We start from the raw sequence: 20,749 nt of genomic DNA, 5'->3' as shown, positions 1-20,749 counted from the left end.
AAAAAGTTGCAAGGCAAAGAAACTATAGCCGAAAAGGAAACAACATAAAGAGCATAACATGCAAAAGAGAACCAGAACTCTCAACCTACAAATAAATATAACTCAGCATAGAGGTGTTTCTCAAATTGTTCCATGCTAAGTAAAACTTCATTCTAATGTATGTTCAAACAAAGCACAAAATGAGATGATAAAACAAAATGGTTAAAAAAACTAAGGGATTGTAGGACCAAAGTAATTTTAAAACTAAAACAGAATTAGCAACTAAAATAGAATCAACAAGGGGAAAAGCATACATTATTGAGAATAAAAATATTGCTCTAAAAAGGGCATGAAAAAAATCATAGTAATGCAAATGAAAAATCAGCAGATATTAAAGTGTTCAGAGGGAATTCTCTGGCGGTCCAATGGTTAGGACCGGGTGATTTCACTGCTGTGGCTTCAATCTCTGGTCAGGGAACTAAGATCACACAAGCCACGCAGCAAAGTCAAAAAAAAAAAACAAGGGGGGTGGGGGTGGGGGGGCGGTTCAGAGAGGAACATTTAACAGTTACATACAACAATAATCAAACGTTAAGTATAACTTGTGTCCCTACAGTAGAGAATCCAATGAATGGAGAACAGAAAATGTATTCAAACATAAGAGCCTACAAAATAAAAGGGGGGAGGGGGGTGCGTTCTGAAAAATTCAGTTATAGAATGTTCAACAGCAAGACTTACTGTAGTTAAACTTAGCAGACTGCACGGGTGTCAGTGGGGTAGGACTGTCCCTGGTCCTCCCCACAGCAATAGTCTAGGTCCACTGCCTGAATTCTTAAAGGAAAGAAAGTGTCACCCAATATATATACAGCCAAGATTCGATTCAAAAATTAGGACAAGAAGAAAACACTTTCCATTATGAACAAAGTCAGAGAATACAGGTCTGAAGAACGTATTCTTGAAAAAAAGTTACTGAATACTAAAGCTCTGCCAATTTGAGATGATATAAAGAACTCAATGGAGAAGCTGTGGTGAAAGGTAGTGACCATCTAACAAATTTAAATTGAACACAGAACAAATCCCTAAAACAACTGTGAGGATTGTTTATAGAAGAGAATGTCTCAGACATGAAAAACACAACATAAATATCTTTAAAAACAAACTGGATGGAAGGAAATGAGAAGAGCACAGGGATACTGTTCGCCTTTCATAGCAGGAGCTCAATATAGACTGTGAAGCACATAGTTAAAATAATTTGCCACCAAATAGTAATTGCACATAAAATCCTTCCTTGTAGACAAAGCCTGGTTTTCTTTGGCTAATCACTCTCTCACATCCTCATATTTTCAAGCCCAGAGGTGAACATGGAATATCTAAGTCAATTTAGATAAATCTACCTCCTGAGCCACAGACCGCTTTAGGTCTGGGATAGATTTAGGTCAGGATAATAAAACAGAAGAGGAAATTTTCTGTGAGATGGCTGGGAATGTTCTATTTGAAAGGTACTCCCTTGCTGTCTTCAGATACTCAAGTGGTAGGACATGACCCCTGGAACAGCTGCAGTGACCTGCCAACCATGCCTAGAGAAACCAAGAGAACCACAAGAAAGACAATAATGCTCTACCGCCATTGAATTGACCATTGCTAAGTTAACCAATCTCAGAATAGCCTCTGAGCATCTTATGCAAAACAATAATTCTCCATTGCTTCAGCAATATTCTGTTATAGTTAAAAGCATCTGAACTAGAAGGATGATCTTACTTTTCAGTGATTTTTTGTGTGCTTTATCTCCACAATTAAAGGTAGAAGTTTAAGGAAATAATATCTGTTGGGATAAGGAAATTTTATATGAAGTTCAATTTATCTATTTGCTTCACTTTCTTTTATAGAGCCAAGTAAATCTAAGTTTAACATTTGTTAAAAAACCAACAGTATTGCACCATTTTAGTATTTTTGATTGTTCTAACCATCCTTTCAAAATCTATTATCTACCTATTTATAAAAATCTGGAATGCTTACTTAGTAGTAATGATAGCTATTTCTGGATGGTGAATTCTGGAGTATTTTTTTTTTAATTAATTTGCATTTTTAAAAATGCTTTCCCTTGTTTTATTTTTTTTTAAATAATTACATATCCCTGGTGGCTCAGGTGGTAAAATCGTCTGCTTGCAGTGCTGGAGACCCGGGTTCAATCCCTGGGTCAAGAAGATCCCCCTGGAGAAGGAAATGGCAACCCACTCCAGTACTCTTGCATGGAAAATTCCATGGGTCAAAGAACCTCATAGGCTACGTCCATGGGGTCGCAGAGTCGGACACGACTGAGCGACTTTGCTAACAAAAAGAATGGGCTAAAATGAAGTAGAGACAGCTAGCTATTCACCAAGCCCGTTTCTTTCCCTTATTCAGAGTATAACTAGACATTTCCCAGTTTCCTCTGCAGTCCGATGTGGCATTTAACTGGGTTCAGGTCAATTATAATCTGAATGAAAAATGACGTGTGCTGCCTCTGGGCCTGCTCTTTAATAGCCTTGAGTATTGAGTGTCCATGCCCCTTCCTCTTCCAGGGATTAATACAAGGGAACACAGCAGACACAGAACCAACACTGAAAAGAAGGCCGAGAAGCAAAAATGGAAGGAACCAAAAGTCCTAACTCATGGCTTGTAAGAAAGCTGTTAATTAAGAACATCTGTTTTGGATGTCCTTGTGAATGAAAAATTAACAATGTATTAATTCTCATAATCTGAGGAGTGTCTTATGTTAGAAGACAATTCTTACATAAGTCTCTGCTCTTTCTTTATGTCTTGCAAATAAATAAGGCAATGACTTGCCCATCATCTAAACTATCTTTTCAAGGTTGTTTGTATAATGAGCAGACTTAAAAGACAGAATGTATACCTTAGGAACAAAGGGCAGCCACATTTACTATTACAAAATATTCAGGGGCCCAAAGCTTAGGGTTCTACTGCAACAGAATGCATGAGCAGCTGTCATCTGGCCCTCTGTGCTCTGCCCTATGGAAACTGGGTCTTGGGGGAATTGTGCAAAAATACGGATACTCTGGTTACTTCTACTGCTTTAAGTAGTAAACTATACTTTATCTCTAATCCAAAATTCTCTTGTCTTCTAACTGGTTACCTTATAAGTAGGGTATACCTTATAAGACCCCTTTTACAGTTCTTGACCGTCTGGTGATAGGAATATAATGCTGTTAAGAGACATGGCTTTCTGGAAAAGGAAGGATAAGGGCTTCAAGGGCCAACTAATGGGATATGAGGGAAGCCTGTGGGAATGACTAACAAACACACTGAGCAAACTGTATGGTCAATAAAGCAGTACACGGTTCTTCATTTTATTGTCTGATAATGAGGAAGAACTTAGGAGGTGGCTGCTAAAACCTCCTCCAGGCTAAAGGAGATTATTATATAGCATAGGGAATACAGCCAATATTTTATAATAGCTATATAGACTTTAAAAACTATAAACCACTACATTGTACACCTGCAACATATGTAAGACTGTACATCAACTATACTTCAATTTTAAAACAAACAAACAAAAACCCTGCAGGTAGGAGATTTTCTCGCCAATCTGGCGGTTGGCTTCAGTTTCACCCTACCATAATAATAACTAATTTCAATTCTGAGTCACCCTCAGTGGACAGAAGGTTCCAACCCTTTCAGATAACAGTTACAGAACTACTTATCTACACTGAGCATGAAAGGAAGGAAACTGGCAAACAATCACTATGGGCAGAAACAAGGTGAATCACAGGAATCCTGGTTCCCTCAGAAAATGCAGGTGGAGGGGTCTGTATGTTAAGGAACAATGGACAGTTGGACTGTCTCACAGCTCAATACCTCCTGCAATCTATACTGCCAACTTTGAATTTATTTAGATGAGAACAAAAGACTTCAGTGCTGTTTTTTTTTTTTTTTTTGCAATGGATCCTGGTTGCTATAAGGCATCTTTGGTCCTTCCTCTCACTGAAATTTCCCAGAGACAGACCAACACTTTGTGTGAAATAAGGAAGCTAACACTGTCTCTCTTTAGTGCCCCACAATCCCAAGGGTAGTGCCCCACCCCTTTTTGAAAAGCAGCTATGAGCCTGCCCATGGACTCTTTTCAAAAGGAAACCCATAGAACAACGTAGCTCTTGAGCCTATGATGTCTATTAGTAAGTCAGACTAAACCATGTGGCAAGGGCCCAGAAATTCCTCACTTGTCAAATGGAAATGGTATATTCAAGAACACAACTGGCCTGGCCCCAAGCAGCATCTCAGCTTCATATTAAAAAGTGGCAGCTACCTTCGTTCTTGTTACCTGATGCAAAACTACTTGTTTAATGGGGATCTCAATACTTTACGGCCACCTGAAGCGAAGAGCTAACTCACTGGAAAAGACCCTGATGCCGGGAAAGATTGAGGGCAGGAGGAGAAGGCGGTGATAGAGAGTGAGATGGTTGGATGGCGTCACCGACTCAATGGACACAAATTTGAGCAAACTCTGCAAGACACTGAACGACAGAGAAGCCTGGAGTGCTGCAGTTCATGGGGCTTAGTTCACTGACTGGTTGAAATAAACTAAAACCAAATGATGTGCAATGGGTTGCAGCAGCTATTCAATCTCAGTACCTGCTAAACTGATCCAAAACTATATGTCATCACTGCACTAGGAGGCAGAATTCAGACATTCTCACAGCACCAGACAATATTTCTGTGGAAGGTGAAATAATGGTGTCAAAACATGTTTAAACCCTAATCTTCAGATTCTGTTAAGTATGTTACCTTAAAAGACAAAAGGCACTTCACAAATACAAGTATTTTTACTTATTCTGGATTATCCCGTAGGCCAACTGTAATCACAGGAATCCTTAAAAGTGAAAGGAGTCAGAGGAAGAGAATCAATGGAAGATTTGACTATGGCAGACTGATCCGAGTTGCAACATTGCTGGCTTTCAAGAGAAGTGGATCATGAGGCAAGGAAACTGCGCATACTCTGGAGACTAAAAAAGTTAAGGAAACAAACTATGTAAACACATGAAGGAACTGAATAAGAACTGATTTAATGCTCACTTTAACTTCTTTCTGCCTGATTATCAAGTATATCCATTTTCAACATTTATTACTAATCCTTTTCTTCTTCCAGGGATAAAAGTCCTTACCATCTCTTCTCAATGCCTCATCAGAGATTATCCCTTCTCATGACCTCAGCAAAGCCCTCTTACTTCATTAACATCCTGTGCTCCAGTTTCATTTTCCTCTTTGCCTATAAACGTACGTGTGCCTACTATATTATAGTCAATGCAACTAAAACTATAATTCCTCCCAGATCAGTTCTTAATTATTCAAAAGTTGTCAATAATACTACCTTTATTTCACTACCCTCATACTTAAACCTGTGGGTTTGTTTAAAAAGCATTTCACATGGTTTCACTGTGTTCAAGAAACCATAGTAGGTCGTGTTGGAAAATACTAAAGTACAAAACATAAGGATCAGTTCTGAAACACAACATAGAGAATTCTCTGGCAGTACAGTGGTTAGGACTCCACGCTTCCACTGATAGGGGTACAAGTTCCATTCTTGGTACGGAAATTAGATCCCAAATGCCATGCAGCATGGCCAAAACACACACGCACACACACCCAAAAAAACACAAAAATCCAACAAAAACCAAAACACAATTTGGCCTGTAAGTGAGACATATACTAATGACAACCAGCAGTTAAAAAAAAAAATGAAATGAAAAAAGTAAGAAAATCACATAAAAAATATCCACAGCAAGAGATACAGTGTGAGTCACACAAGACAAAGTCCAGCTTCACTAGAAAGCCAGAACTGAGTGTTGGATCTGAATTAAGATGAAGTAAGAAAAGAGGAAACTGAAGATCATTTGAAAAAAGAACAATTGACAAAAGAACACATTAAAATGTTTTAAAAAAGAAAAAACAAAGTTTATTTGGAGGGAATGGGTAAAATATGACTCAAACAATTTTTCCCTTTTGTCACATCTAATGTGTTACTATCTCAGTCCAGTCCAAGCAAAGCCTCATCACCTAACTCTTTCTGGTGACTCTTTTCTACTATCAAATCAATCTTCTCATTTTAAAATATTAATTATAATGTACAATTAAAATATTAATAATTTCACTTATTTGACTCAAATAGCCTAACCCATCTTAAAACTCCAAATTCATATTTCTGCCTTTAAAATGTTTATCATTCCACCATACCCAAAGCGACTAAAATCAGTATTATCAGTTTCTCCTTTTTATAATGTTTACTTATTATAATTAATAATTACAATGCTTGCTCTTCCCTCAAGACCCTACCTGTACTTATGGTAGCACGCCCCTAATCAAGACTGCCTATAACCATCCATCACCTCCAATAGACCTTTCCCCTTGCCCTATTACTACCAATCAGATCCCAGGCCTTATAGATCTTATTGCTTCAATACCTTGACTATCATTTCCCATATCCTTCCATTCATACAGCTATTAAATTCAGTTTAGACTTCATTACTAAACATGAACAACAAGGCTCTCTTTATTTTCTAGAGCCATGTTGCCCAATATGGTACCTACTTGCCACATGTGGCTATTTCACTTAATTAACAGTGGTCTAGTCTAGAACTTCATACTAAATCAAAAAAATGTATATTTTAATATATTCTTCTCAGTTTTCCTCTAATGTAACTATGAGACAATAATTGGTACACAGTTTACTTAACAATAATTAGCCCCAAGAAGATAATCAAAAGAGGAAAACACCAAATAACTTATTACAATGAAGGAATAAAACTACTACTGAGAAAAGCAAAAAAAAAAAAAAGGGTTGTTAAGGATGTGGAGAAACTGGAACTCTGGTTGGTAGAAATGTGAAATGTGAGCTGCTGTGGTAGTATTGTAGTTCCTCAAAAAGTTAAACTCATTAAAAAATAAAATTTTAAAAAGTAATTAGAAAAAAAAATCAAACTCAGAATCAAGATGTGATCCAGCAAATCCACTTCTGGGTATATACTCAAAAGAACTGAAAGCAGGGTCTTGAAGAGATATTGTATACCCACCCATGTTCACAGCAGCATTATTCATTCACAACAGCTAGAACGTGGAAGCAAACAAGACTCTATCAACAGATAAACGAATAAGCAGAATGTGGCATATACATACAACTGAATATTCCACTTATTCGAGGAATCAAGAGTAGTCAAATTCCTAAAAACACACAGCAGAACAGAGGCTGCCAGGGGCTTGGAGGGGACTGGGGACAGGGGGAGTACTGCTTACTGGTTACATATTTTCAGTTATACAAGGTGAAAAGAGTTCCACAGATGTATATGGTGGTGATGGTCTCCAACAATATAAATGTATTTAATGACACTGAACTGCACATTTAAAAATGGTTAAGATAGTAAGTTTCATGTTATGTATATTGTACCATTTAAAAACTTAGGGGTGATAACTGGTACAGAGAGAGAACTCTAGGGCCCCGTCACTACACTATCATAGATCATAGCATATCCCAAGAATTCAAACAAGCTCACATAGAGAAGTATATTAGCTGGAGAGCAGCCCCAAATTGTTTATATTAATTCATTCTGTAGATACACCACTTACTTTTTCTTTATCCATTCCCCTACTTAATTGAAATGCTACAACTAAGACTGAGATTGTCTTCTCAGCTTAAAAATAGGCTACAGCAGAAACTAAACAGAATCACTTGCTTTTAAAAGACAATTATTATGATTACTATGTCACAAAGGATTCAGTAAAACAGTAAAGTATTGTAAAAGTACTTTGTACTACTTCTGTACTATTTCAGGTTAAACTAACATTAATCAGTGATGAAACTACCTCAAACAATTAGGTAGTTGATACAAGATTAACATATAAAAGTCAACAGTCTTGGTACTTCACTGGTGGTCCAGTGGTTAAGAATCCGATTTATAATGCAAAGTACATGGATTCAGGGAACTAAGATCCCACCTGCTCCAGTGTGTCCCATTTACTGAAGCCTGCAGTTTCTGGAGCCTATGCACTGAGTCTGAAGGCCACAATCAAAGATCCCACATAACTTTGCTAAGATCTGAAGAAGCCAAATACATAGATAAATATTTTTTTAAGTCAATAGAATTTATAAATAGACAATAAAAGAAGATATAATAAATATAGAAAACCCCTTTTAAAACAACAAGAAAGAAATTAGCATAGTGAGAAAAAGAAGATAGTGGCCAACAGACTAGTTGTTCTGAAACTCCATACAAAAAGACTGTTTAGAAAAACTAAAAATCAAAAAACCAATGGAATACCATTTTACAATAAAATCAAATGCCAAAGTACTTCCATGAACCCCAAAATACAAACAGGGTGGAACAAAAAACTACAACATCTGCACAGTAACAGCATTTGTGAGGGGAGAAGGAAGCCACAAGACAACTGCAAAATCATCAATGGTACTCACTGCAAAGCATCAAGGGCTGATTTGAGGATGGCAGCTGAAACAAGAAAGGGTTTTGTAATGGACAAATAATAGATAAATGCAAGCAGCTCCCTCTAGGAAAGACTGAAGTGATGTCTCAAGTTAACCTTTCAGGCAGGGGTGCATTCTCAGGCAGAGACTTACTCCAGAGAGACATGGTTTCTAAACACCATCCCCACTGAAAGAATATGATAGAATGACGGCAAAAAAAAAAAAAAAGAAGTTATGATGCACTGTGAGTACACCATTTAGGTGGTATTTCCCACAAAAGAGCTGGACACGACTTAGCGACTAAACAACATAAATTTAATCAAAGGGAAATTAAAAAGACAAATCCCAGTTGAGGAACATGCTGAAAAAGAACTAGTAAGGAATCTTCAAAAATATGAATGCTGTGAAAGGTAGAAAAGCCTGAAGGTTATGTTAAAGAAAACTAAAGAGACATTTAATACTTGATTGAACCTTGGATTAATTTCTTCTAAATCAGCTATAAAGAACATTACTGGGACAACAGTATATTGGATATAAATAATATAAAGTAGATGCTTCATGAACATTTACTAATTTAAACACTAATGTCCCTTTTCTTCTTCTACAGAAAAGGAAATTAAACTACATAGTGTAACATAGGAAATAAATATATTAACAAATAGATTTACTATTAAGGGGAAAAACTTGTTATAATCATCGTAATACTATGATTTTAGAGAGTTGGAATATAACTCTAAACACCTAAACGAATTTAAGTCTTTACATGTAATCTCAGCCTTACAAAAATTGTAACTCTATTTCATATAAAGAAATCAACCTTCAGCCAATTTAATTAGACATAAAATTCCATTCTGTGGGCCTGGCATTTAGTTGATACAAGCAAGATAATGTTTACACTGAATAGCTGAATTCAAGCAAAATTTCAAAAGGACTATTTACATCTACTTATAACTTTGTTTATCTATCCACTTTTAACAAATAATCTTTCCCTTCTAAGTTACAAGCTCTTTATAAATCTCTTTCCCCCTCCCGCCAAAACACTAATCTAAGAAAGAACCTCCTGGAACAAGGTAAAGGTCTCATGAGAGATTCTTTGTATTAGGATTCTATTAAGAACACGTGAGAACTTCACCATTTGTACTAAGATCAAAAATAAATTCAATTTGTAATACACCTGATTTATCTTTTAAAGAAATCTGATTATTAAACCTCCAAGTAAAAGGCAGAAAGACCTAGGTGGGGAAAAAAAAAAAGATTCCATAGGCTGTGGAATCAGGCATGCCTGGTCTTAAATGCTGGCTCCATCATTTATTAATCGGTATCTTGTTTTCTTCAATTTAAGTCTGAATTGGGCAATAAGGAGCTCATATGATCTGAGCCACAGTCAGCTCCTGGTCTTGTTTTTGCTGACTGCATAGAGCTTCTCCATCTTTGGCTGCAAAGAATATAATCAATCGGATTTCCGCACTGACTTTCTGGTGATGCCCACGTGCAGAGTCTTTTCTGTTGTTGGAGGAGGGTGTTTGCTATGACCAGTGTGTTCTCTTGGCAAAACTCTGCTAGCCTTTGCCCTGCTTCATTCTGTACTCCAAGGCCAAATTTGCCTGTTACTCCAGGTAACTCTCTTGCCTTCCTACTTTTGCATTCCAGTCCCCTATAAAGAAAAGGACATCTTTTTTGGGTGTTAGTTCTAGAAGGTCTTGTAGGTCTTCACAGAACCGTCCAACTTCAGTTTCTTCAGCATTACTGGTCGTGGTATAGACTTGGATTACTGTGATATCAAATGGTTTGCCTTGGAAACAAACAGATATAATTCTGTCGTTTTTGAGATTGTACCCAAGAACTGCATTTAGGACTCTTATTGACTATGAGGGGTACTCCATTTGTTCTTAGGGATTCTTGCCCACAGTAGTAGATATAATGGTCATCTGAGTTAAATTTGCCCATTCCAGTCCACTTTAGTTCACTGATTCCTAAAATGTCAATGTTCACTCTTACTATCTCCTATTTGACCACTTCCAATTTGCCTTGATTCACAGACCTAACATTCCAGGCTTATGCAATATTGCTCTTTACAGCATTAGACTTTACTTCCATCACCAGTCACATCCACAACTGGGTGTTGTTTCTGCTTTGGCTCCATCTCTTCATTCTTTCTGGAGTTATTTCTCCACTGATCTCCAGTAGCATATTGGGCACCTACCAACCTGGGGAGTTCCTCTTTCAGTGTCCTCTATCTTTTCGCCTTTTCATACTTTCACAGGGTTCTCAAGGCAAGAATACTGACATGGTTTGCCATTCCCTTCTTCAGTGGACCACATTTTCTCAGAACTCTCCACCAGGAACATTTCATTTCATGCAAAGATTGGAACATTTCATGCAAAGATGGGCACAACAAAGGACACAAATGGTATGGACCTAACAGAAGATATTAAAAAGAGGTGGCAAGAATACACAGAAGAACTACGCAAAAAAGATCTTCATGACTCAGATAACCGTGATGGTATGATCACTCACCTAGAGCCAGACATCCTGGAATGTCAAGTCAAGTGGGCCTTAGGGAAGTATCACTACAAAAAAAGTTAGCAGAGGTGATGGAATTCCAGTTGAGCTATTTCAAATCCTAAAAGATGATACTGTGAAAGTGCTGCACTCAATATACCAGCAAATTTGGAAAACTCAGCAGTGGCCACAGGACTGGAAAAGGTCAGTTTTCATTCCTATCCCAAAGAAAGGCAACACCAAAAAATATTCAAACTACTGTACAATTACACTCATCTCACATGCTAGCAAAGTATGCTCAAAATTCTCCAAGCCAGGCTTCAACAGAACGTGAACCGTGAACTTCCAGGTGTTCAAGTTGGATTTAGAAAAGGCAGAGGAACCAGAGATCAAATTGCCAACATCTGCTGGATCTTCAAAAAAGCAAGAGACTTCCAGAAAAACATCTACTTCTGCTTTATTGACTATGTCAAAGCCACTGACTGTGAATCACAACAAACTGTGGAAAATTCTTCAAGAGATGGGAATACCAGACCACCTGACCTGCCTCCTGAGAAATCTGTATGCAGGTCAAGAAGCAACAGTTAGAACTGGACATGGAACAACAGACTGGTTCCAAATTGGAAGAGGAGTACATCAAGGCTATATATTTTCACCCTGCTTATTTAACTTACATGCAGAGTACATCATGAGAAATGCCAGGTTGGATGGAGCACAAGCTGGAATCAAGACTGCCGGGAGAAAATATCAATAACCTCAGACACACAAATGACATCACCCTTATGGCAGAAAGCGAAGAACTAAGAAGTTCTTGAAAGTTCGTGAAAGTGAAAGAAGAGAGTGAAAAAGTTGACTTAAAGCTTAATATTCAGAAAACTAAGTTCATGACATCTGGTCCCATCACTTCATGGCAAATAGATGGGAAACAATGGAAAGAGTGACAGACTTTATTTTCTTGGGCTTCAAAAGCACTATAGATGGTGACTGTAGCCATGAAATTAAAAGACGGTTGGTCCTTGGAAGAAAAGTTATGACCAACCTAAATAGCATATTAAAAAGCAGAAATATTACTTTGCCAACAAAGGTTCATATAGTCAAAGCTATGATTTTTCCAGTAGTCATGTATGGATGTTTAAGAGTTGGACCATAAAGAAGGTTTGCCTGGAAGAATTGATGCTTTTGAACTGTGGTGTTGGAGAAGACTCTTGAGAGTCCCATGAACTGCAAGGAGATCCAGCCAGTCTATCCTAAAGGAAAACAGTCTTGAATATTCATTGGAAGGACTGATCCTGAAGCTGAAACTCCAATACTTTGGCCACCTGATGCAAAGAACTGACTCACTGGAAAAGACCTTGATGCTGGGAAAGATTAAAAGCGGGAGAAGGGGACAACAGAGGATGGGATGGTTGGATGGCATCACCAACTCAATGGACATGAGTTTCAGTAAGCTCCAGAAGTTGGTGTGGACAGGGAAGCCTGGCATGCTGCAGTCCATGGAGTCGGAAAGAGTCAGACATGACTGAGTGACTGAAGTGACTGATCTCTTGTTTTTGTCTGCCCATTATTTTGTTCCTTAGGTAACTCTTGCCACCTCCTTGTAACTTTGTGAAGACTTTCAGCCACAGTATTGCATCACCCCTGACTAAAACACTGGGCATGTTAAACGGTAAGGCCAGTCCTAAGTAGACAAGCCTCGGGGTCTCTAAACATTCTCAGTTCCAATGGCTTTCACTTAGATTCTCCTTTAGTATGCTATAATCATATTTTGTACCTAAAAAATTGAAGAGTCTCAATGTACTTACAAGCTAACAGTGAGCCCACCAGTTTCATGGGTGCTAGAAGAAAACGTAAAGACTTGTGGGCTGGACACAAGGAGCTTTATTACTCATAGCAACAGCAGTAGCCATAGTGTCAGCATTTGCACTGTTCCTGCCCAATTCTGACAGGATGATCTGAAGGGGGGCCAGGTGACACTTGTACACACAATGGTTTACATTTCAGGAGAGGAACTTTGGGTTTAGGGAACCCAATGCCTGCCAAATACCCCAGAAAGAGATATATCTCTGTTATCTCTCAAGAAGACACACAAATCTGCCTTGCTCTGGATGGTGCTGCCATTTTCCTAGACTATTTATTATATAAAAATTCTGAAAAGATCTGTACAAATGTCAGAGACCCGTAGAGAGCTGTCTCCCAACAACTGATGTCGTAAAAGACCAACAAAATATTAACCATTATGCTCTACTCTAATTCACTATGCTCTGGTCACAATCATGCAGTTGACTCACTCTCTCACTTGGTCTTGGGACCTCATTGAGTTCTTTCAGACTCTTGCTCCTACAAAACTCTTCCTACACTTCCTTCCTACAAAACTCTATGCCTTAATCCCCTAGTTTTGCTTTAAACATTTTTGAAAACAACTTGTTTCCTTATCCCAATACCCAATCCGCCTAGCCATATCTGCCCTAGGATTCTAACCCCAACTACCTTCTCTGCTCCATTATCCAGGTGACCAAGTTGTAAGCAGACAGGGTAGAGCATCCCAGAGAAAGAACCAGGAATGGCTTTGTTGACATAAGAGATGCCATTTCTGGCCCAAGCCATTTAATGATGGCTGCAATGCTTGCCCTTAAACAGGTCTCCATAATTAATGATCTTAAGGGAAGTGAGGGAACAAAGGAAATGCAGTCAAGAAACTGAGTAGTTCAGTGATAAAACAGTCCTAGTTCCTCCTAAAGAGGTTACATAACAATCTGATACCTGTCTTCAAAAGAGTCCTGCAGGAACAAAGGACCCCTCCCGCGATAGAGCACAGAATAATGACATGGACCCTCCTGAGTTCAATCAACTGAAACTTGAAGTCTTGACAACCTTTGCCCCAAATCTATGTTGAATTCTCCTCTGCTCAAGCTCCTTCATGAATATGCACGTACCCTTGGCTTAAAACTTACCAAATTTTGCTATTTGAAGAGATAACACTTTAGGAGAGATCACCAGTGTTCTTCTTACTTGCTGGAAATAATAAATAATTCCTTGCCCAATGGCTGGCTTGATTGTGTCTTTTGGCTCAACACCCACCAAAAGACTAACGCTATTTTTGGGTAACAACGTTACTCACAGTACACGCCACCACTTCTTTTGTTCCACGCCTCCCACCTCCCATCAGTACTCTTCTTTTTGCATTACCATGTCTTAATCTTATGTATTCCTACAGTTATTACCCTGCTTCTCTCCTCCTCTTAAACTCCTTAAAAAGAGCTGTATCTATACTTCTTCATAACTACTTTATTCATCTACCAAATTCACTTAGCTTCACCTCTCCATCATTACATGAAACTCCTTCTCCTCAACAACTTCTTTAGCATTAATCCAAAGTACATACAGTCATCCCTCAACATCCACAAGGGGTTGGTTCGAGAACTCCCTGACAATACTAAGGTTCATGGATGCTCTGCTGCTGCTGCTAAGTTGCTTCAATCATGTCCGACTCTGTGCAACCCCATAGACGGCAGCCCACCAGGCTCCCCTGTCCCTAGGATTCTCCAGGCAAGAACACTAGAGTGCGTTGCCATTTCCTTCTCCAATGCATGAAAGTGAAAAGTGAAAGTGAAGTCGCTCAATCATGTCCGACTCTTAGCGACCCCATGGACTACAGCCTACCAGGCTCCTTAGTCCATGGGATTCTCCAGGCAAGAGTACTGGAGTGGGGTGCCACTGCCTTCTCCAATGGATGCTCTCAGTTCAGTTCAGTTTAGTCGTTCAGTCGTGTCCGACTCCTTGCAACCCCATGAATCACAGCACGCCAGGCCTCCCTGTCCATCACCAACGATTTCACCCAGACTCACGTCCATCGAGTCAGTGATGCCATCCAGCCATCTCATCCTCTGTCGTCCCCTTCTCCTCCTGCCCCCAATCCCTCCCAGCATCAGAGTCTTTTCCAATGAGTCAACTCTTCGCATGAGGTGGCCAAAGTACTGGAGTTTCAGCTTTAGCATCAGTCCTTCCAAAGAAATCCCAGGGCTGATCTCCTTCAGAATGGACTGGTTGGATCTCCTTGCAGTCCAGGGGACTCTCAAGAGTCTTCTCCAACACCACAGTTCAAAAGCATCAATTCTTCGGCACTCAGCCTTCTTCACAGTCCAACTCTCACATCCATACATGACCACTGGAAAAACCATAGCCTTGACTAGACGGACCTTTATTGGCAAAGTAATGTCTCTGCTTTTGAATATGCTATCTAGGTTGGTCATAACTCTCCTTCCAAGGAGGAAGCATCTTTTAATTTCATGGCTGCAGTCACCATCTGCAGTGATTTTGGAGCCCAAAAAAATAAAGTCTGACACTGTTTCCCCATCTATTTCCCATGAAGTGATGGGGCCTTATGCCACGATCTTCGTTTTCTGAATGTTGAGTCCTTCATAAAAAATGGCATAGTATCCACATTTAACCTACACATCCTCCGGTGTATTTTAAACCATCTCCTGTTTATTTATAAAACCTATTAAAATGTAAATGCTATATAAATAGTTGCCTGAGCCCAGCAAATTCAAGTTTTTCCTCTTGGAACTTTCTGCAATTTTTTCCACAGTTGGTTGCATCCACAGATATATATAACCCAATGGGTAAAAAACAGGCATTCAACTAGGGGGATGGAAAGCTATGCACGCCCACACCATGTGACATCTGAGGCCAGGTCACAAAAAATACTGTAGTTTCCATCATGCTCTCCCTTATTCTGGGAAAAGTTAGCTCATCTGATGAAAAGCTAGGTGCCATATTATCAGCACACTCAAACAGTCCTACAGAGAGGTTCATGCAGCAAGAAACTGGGATTCTTGCTCAGCCAGCATCAACTTACTGGCCATGTTAATAAGCCCTCTTGGAAGCATATCTATCAGCCTTAGTCAAGCCTTCAAATGACCGTATTCCTGCCAACATCTTGACTACAATCTGATGAAACCCTGAGCAAGGAATATCTATCAAACTCATTTCTAACTCAAAGAAAACTACAAGATAATAAATATTATAATTTTAAGTCACTAAATTTTGGGGTAATTTGTTATGCTGCAACTGGTAACTGATACACATTTTTGTTACATGCACAGGATGCTACCATAACAACAACAACAACAAAACTAAAAATGTAGGAGTTTCGAGGAATCGGTGGGCAAGAACTGGAAAGACTTAGGAAATGATGAGTGAAAGCCTAATGAGCATGGAAGAGACTATTCTGTCTTTCAGGGGGCTGCTGCTGCTGCTAAGTCGCTTCAGTCGTGTCCAACTCTGTGCGACCCCATAGACGGCAGCCCACCAGGCTCCCCTGTCCCTGGGATTCTCCAGGCAAGAACACTGGAGTGGGTTGCCATTTCCTTCTCCAATGCATGAAGGTGAAAAGAGAAAGTGAAGTCGCTCAGTTGTGTCCGACTCTTAGCGATCCCATGGACTGCAGCCTACCAGGCTCCTCAGCCCATGGGATTTTCCAGGCAAGAGTACTGGAGTGGGGTGCCATTGCTGCTAAGGAGAGATAAAGGAGAAAAAACATTAATATAACTGAAAAGTAGAGGAAAGGGGGTTCTAGTTATATAGTAACAAAGTTTAGCAACATTGGTGCCCTTGGTAACATAAAAAAGAGAAAATGTACTTAATGTATGATTTATGTAAGGAGATTTTTCTAGGTAATATGTTAAAAGTGTAGTCTTTTTACTACTTATAGTAAAAAGCAGTATAGAGAAAAACTAAATTGCGAAGACCACTGACGAAAAGGAATCAATACTTTCTGGTTTTAAAAATGTCAGTCTTTCCAAATAGCAATCAATACTTAAGTAAGGACTAGCTCCCAAACAAACATAAAATCTAGGCTACTTCAGAAAATACCTGTATGAGAGCAAAGCCAACGGTGTGGCTGTAAAATCCATTGTCGAGATATGGGTGAACCTGAAACGTCAGGTGTTAGGATCATAAAAGACAAAAAAAGAATGAGGAAATACTAGAACAACTGAATGCAATGTGTGATCCAATCCTGGACTGGATTCTGAACCTGAAAACAAACTTCCCTCCTTTAGCATGGAGGACATCCAACCAGGATCTGAAGATCCAATAGTTCTGCGATAATGTTAATTTCCTGACTTTGTACTGCAATCATGTAGGAAATTTCTCTTTTTATTAAAACTATACACTAAAGTACTTGGGCTAACAGCATTATATTCATAATTTACTGTCTATTAAGTTCAGGGGAAAAAAGACTACACACACAAAGTGAGAGAGAAAGAAAAGGCAGGGGAAGAGAAGGGAGGACGAGAAAAGGCTAACGGGATGAAACGTTAACATCTTGAGAGTCTGAGCGAATGGCATAGAGAACTAATGTGTAGTATTTTTGCAACTCTTCTCAAAATTCTTAAGCTACTATAAAATTAAACATTTTGGGGGAAAAATATGTTAATCCTTCTGACTGGCTGCCCAATACAGCAAGATAAAACTAGAGTTACTTATAAAACTCCTCATTGAATGACCCCTTCTTAAATTAGTCACATCTCCTGTCACTCTTCAGCTCCACCACACACACTCCAAATATTCCAAATTACTGTTCCTGAAAAGCCCTGGCCTCTTTTAACTCTCTGTACATGTAGAAGCTTAAAGCTTTAATGTAAGTGGGACACAGAAGTAACCCAGTACTCTTCAAAGAGACGAAAAATCCTAAACAAACGGGAAGTCCAATCAGTTCCCTGAGGCTCACAAAACGCCGACCAAAAAGCCCATCTCCCCCAACCTCCCATGACACCCTAACAGTACTTATTCTAAGAGTAACTCGTTTATTTGTTGCCAGTTATTAATAACAGAATGGAACCAAGGGCAAGTAAGAGGGTGGAATACAGGGCAGGAGATAAATCCCTCTGAGTAAGGGACAGTTGGATTTCTGTCATACCTAGTTGGAACTGAGTATATTTCCGTAAGATACACTACCACGAATGGTAATATGGATGTAAAGTATACCGTAAGCCTAGTTCTATACTAGGAGAAGGCAATGGCAACCCACTCCAGTACTCTTGCCTGGAAAATCCCATGGACAGAGGAGCCTGGTAGGCTTCAGTCCATGGGGTCGCGAAGAGTCAGACATGACTGAGAGACTTCACTTTTACTTTTCACTTGAAAGTGAAGGAGAAGTGCACTGGAGAAGGAAATGGTAACCCACTTCAGTGTTCTTGCCTGGAGAATCCCAGGGATGGCAAAGTCTGATGGGCTGCCATCTATGGGGTCACAAAGAGTCGGACATGACTTAAGTGACTTAGCAGTAACAGTTCTATACTACTAATACATTATAAAATTAGCATTAATGAGTGGGAGGAGGATAAAGTAAGGATCAAATGAACTGGTACAGATTATCTCAATGCAATAAATAACCACTGATTTCAAATGGATGACCTCCAACTTAGTCTTCAGAAAAAAAAAAAAAAATCCTTTCTGAAGCTGGGAGCCTCACAATACAACCACGTGTCTCCAAATCTGATACATCTTTTCATTTCCTAACTCTCATCCACACCTGACTCTTCAGCAGTGCTTCTATAAACACAAAAATGCTAGGAGTAAAAAAAATTCTACTTTATAGTGAACAATAACTAATATTAATGGAAAGATAGTCTTCATAAACAATAATTCATTATCCAAATTGTTTTATGATTGAATTAAGCCTCTTCTATACTAAACATAGCTTTTAATTCATTTCAAACACCTATTTTCAAACTATATATGCTGATTTTTAAATTTTTATAGAAACTGTTCCTTATTCAAAGTTGAATTTCACCAGTAACTTCTCCTTTTTCCTTGCTGGCATTTCACAGTTAATAACCAGTAGTAATACACCTTGGTCCACACAGAAATTCTCTGAAAAGCAAAGGCTTAAGTATTTTTTGAATTTTCTTACAATTATATATAAAAAGTTAGCATACATTGATTTCATTTTAAAATAAGTGAGTTGGATAACACAATATTTAGTATTACTCTATCAACACAAATATAACAATAAATATGTGCAAGAATGAACGCTGATAAAAGAATTCACAGGGAATATGATTCTAACATATCATATGAACAAGATCACCAAAATTCTGTTCATAACATACCATATTTTTTGGTATTAAAATCTAAATAGATGATAAGTCCTATCTGTGAAAACATTTTATAACATGATATGTATATTTCCAAGACAACTCTACTAGATGTTAAAATCTTAAAAGAGGTAAGGAGGGATAAAGAGAAAGATAGCCTATAACATCTGATTTCTACAGCTATTAATATATTATCACTTAACATCAAGATACAATAATAAAAAAGTTGCTTCTCAAATATTCCCAAGGCAAGAAAACAAGTTTAACAATAATATTCTCAGTCTTTACAGATTATCAGGAAATCTCAAATTATTAGAAAATAAAAAGTACAAGTCAATTTTAAGTCTGACAACAAAATCAAATTGTACTAAATTCATATGTCCTAAAAGTAAACTTCAAATAGTATTTACATACTAATGAAAATAACAACTGCTAGAATGCTAAACAAGTTTGATTAAATGTTGTTTTTTAATCTACTATCCAACAATTGCAAAAACTCTTAACATGAAAAGTTTAATTCATTCCTACAGACAAGATTAATAAATGTAGTCATCCATACTATATTGATGAAACACTGTAGTATATTTAATAACTATGCTCCATGAATAACATGACAGGGCATATATCAAGATAAATGTGGTCATACAGCAAATACTTCTTTAAAGAAGGTAATGCTCATGAAATGGCAGACCATAAGACCATCATTAGTATGACCTCCCTCTTCACAATTTATAAAACCCCTATCTAAGACTTCCTCATTCATGATTTAAAAGCTTAAAATTTCATGATGCTTGTGACAAAACCTGCTAATTAAACTAAATCTGCCATTCTTCCATCAGCAATGCAGATAATAATAGACAATAAAATCAAACCCTACTGTCACTATCACAAAACTACCTCGTTAAAAAACTCAAAATGAATGTGTACTTGCTACCTGAGATCTACCAAAAATATATAAACCTAACAAATGTTCTGAAGGAGAATATGAGGTTATAATTATTATTCACTAATAACTGGAAAATTAAATTCAAAACAAAAAGAAATTAAGCTTTCAAAATATTTACCTTCAAAAAAGAAACAAATTCTAACCAAATTCAGATTTGTTTTTAATAACATTAGCATTTTAATTGCACTCCCAATCCTAAGTATTTACAAACATAAGATTGTTAAGTGATTTAGTTTTTAGCACAATCTGCAGAAATACGTTCCCAACTAGTTTACATCAACTGTTTAAGAGTAATACTCTTTTCTAGTTGAAGAATTTCTTCACTTCGTTGAAAACGATTCACAGTTGTATCCTTTTCCTATGTGGGCAATATGTCCTAAGAATGATTCTCTAGTACTTATCATTAGTTTATTAAAAAATTACTCATATCCTTTACAGTAAATAAAAATGTAAGCAGAAAACAGGTAAGTCAGAAGACGACTGATTAGTATTAGGCAAGCTTTTAGTCTTTTAAATAAATGACAAAATATTACCAAATAAATGGTATGATATTTGATGATTAAAAAAATAATAAACCATTAGCACCACAGGGCAGTGGGGTGGGGGGGAGGACAGTTAAGAATATATAGAACTTCAAAACCTTTCTATATTACAAGGGAAAAGGCTGATGAGATTCTTTCTCACATGTGAAATGAGTTAATAATATCTAGCAATAAACCATTATTGCTAAAGTTAATCAAAGATTTCAATAGA

At 37.9% G+C, this 20,749-nt stretch overlaps 1 protein-coding gene across 5 annotated transcripts in view; it reads right to left on the bottom strand.

The window, feature by feature from the left end:
- MLLT10 (MLLT10 histone lysine methyltransferase DOT1L cofactor) overlaps positions 1–20,749 on the bottom strand; it is a 207,176-nt gene that overhangs the window by 96,027 nt on the left and 90,400 nt on the right. The gene's annotated exons all lie outside the window — the stretch shown is intronic.

Source organism: Bos mutus, chromosome 13 (assembly GCF_027580195.1).
Source record: "Bos mutus isolate GX-2022 chromosome 13, NWIPB_WYAK_1.1, whole genome shotgun sequence".
Lineage (NCBI taxonomy): Eukaryota > Metazoa > Chordata > Mammalia > Artiodactyla > Bovidae > Bos > Bos mutus.
This window is presented reverse-complemented; position numbering and strand designations above follow the sequence as displayed.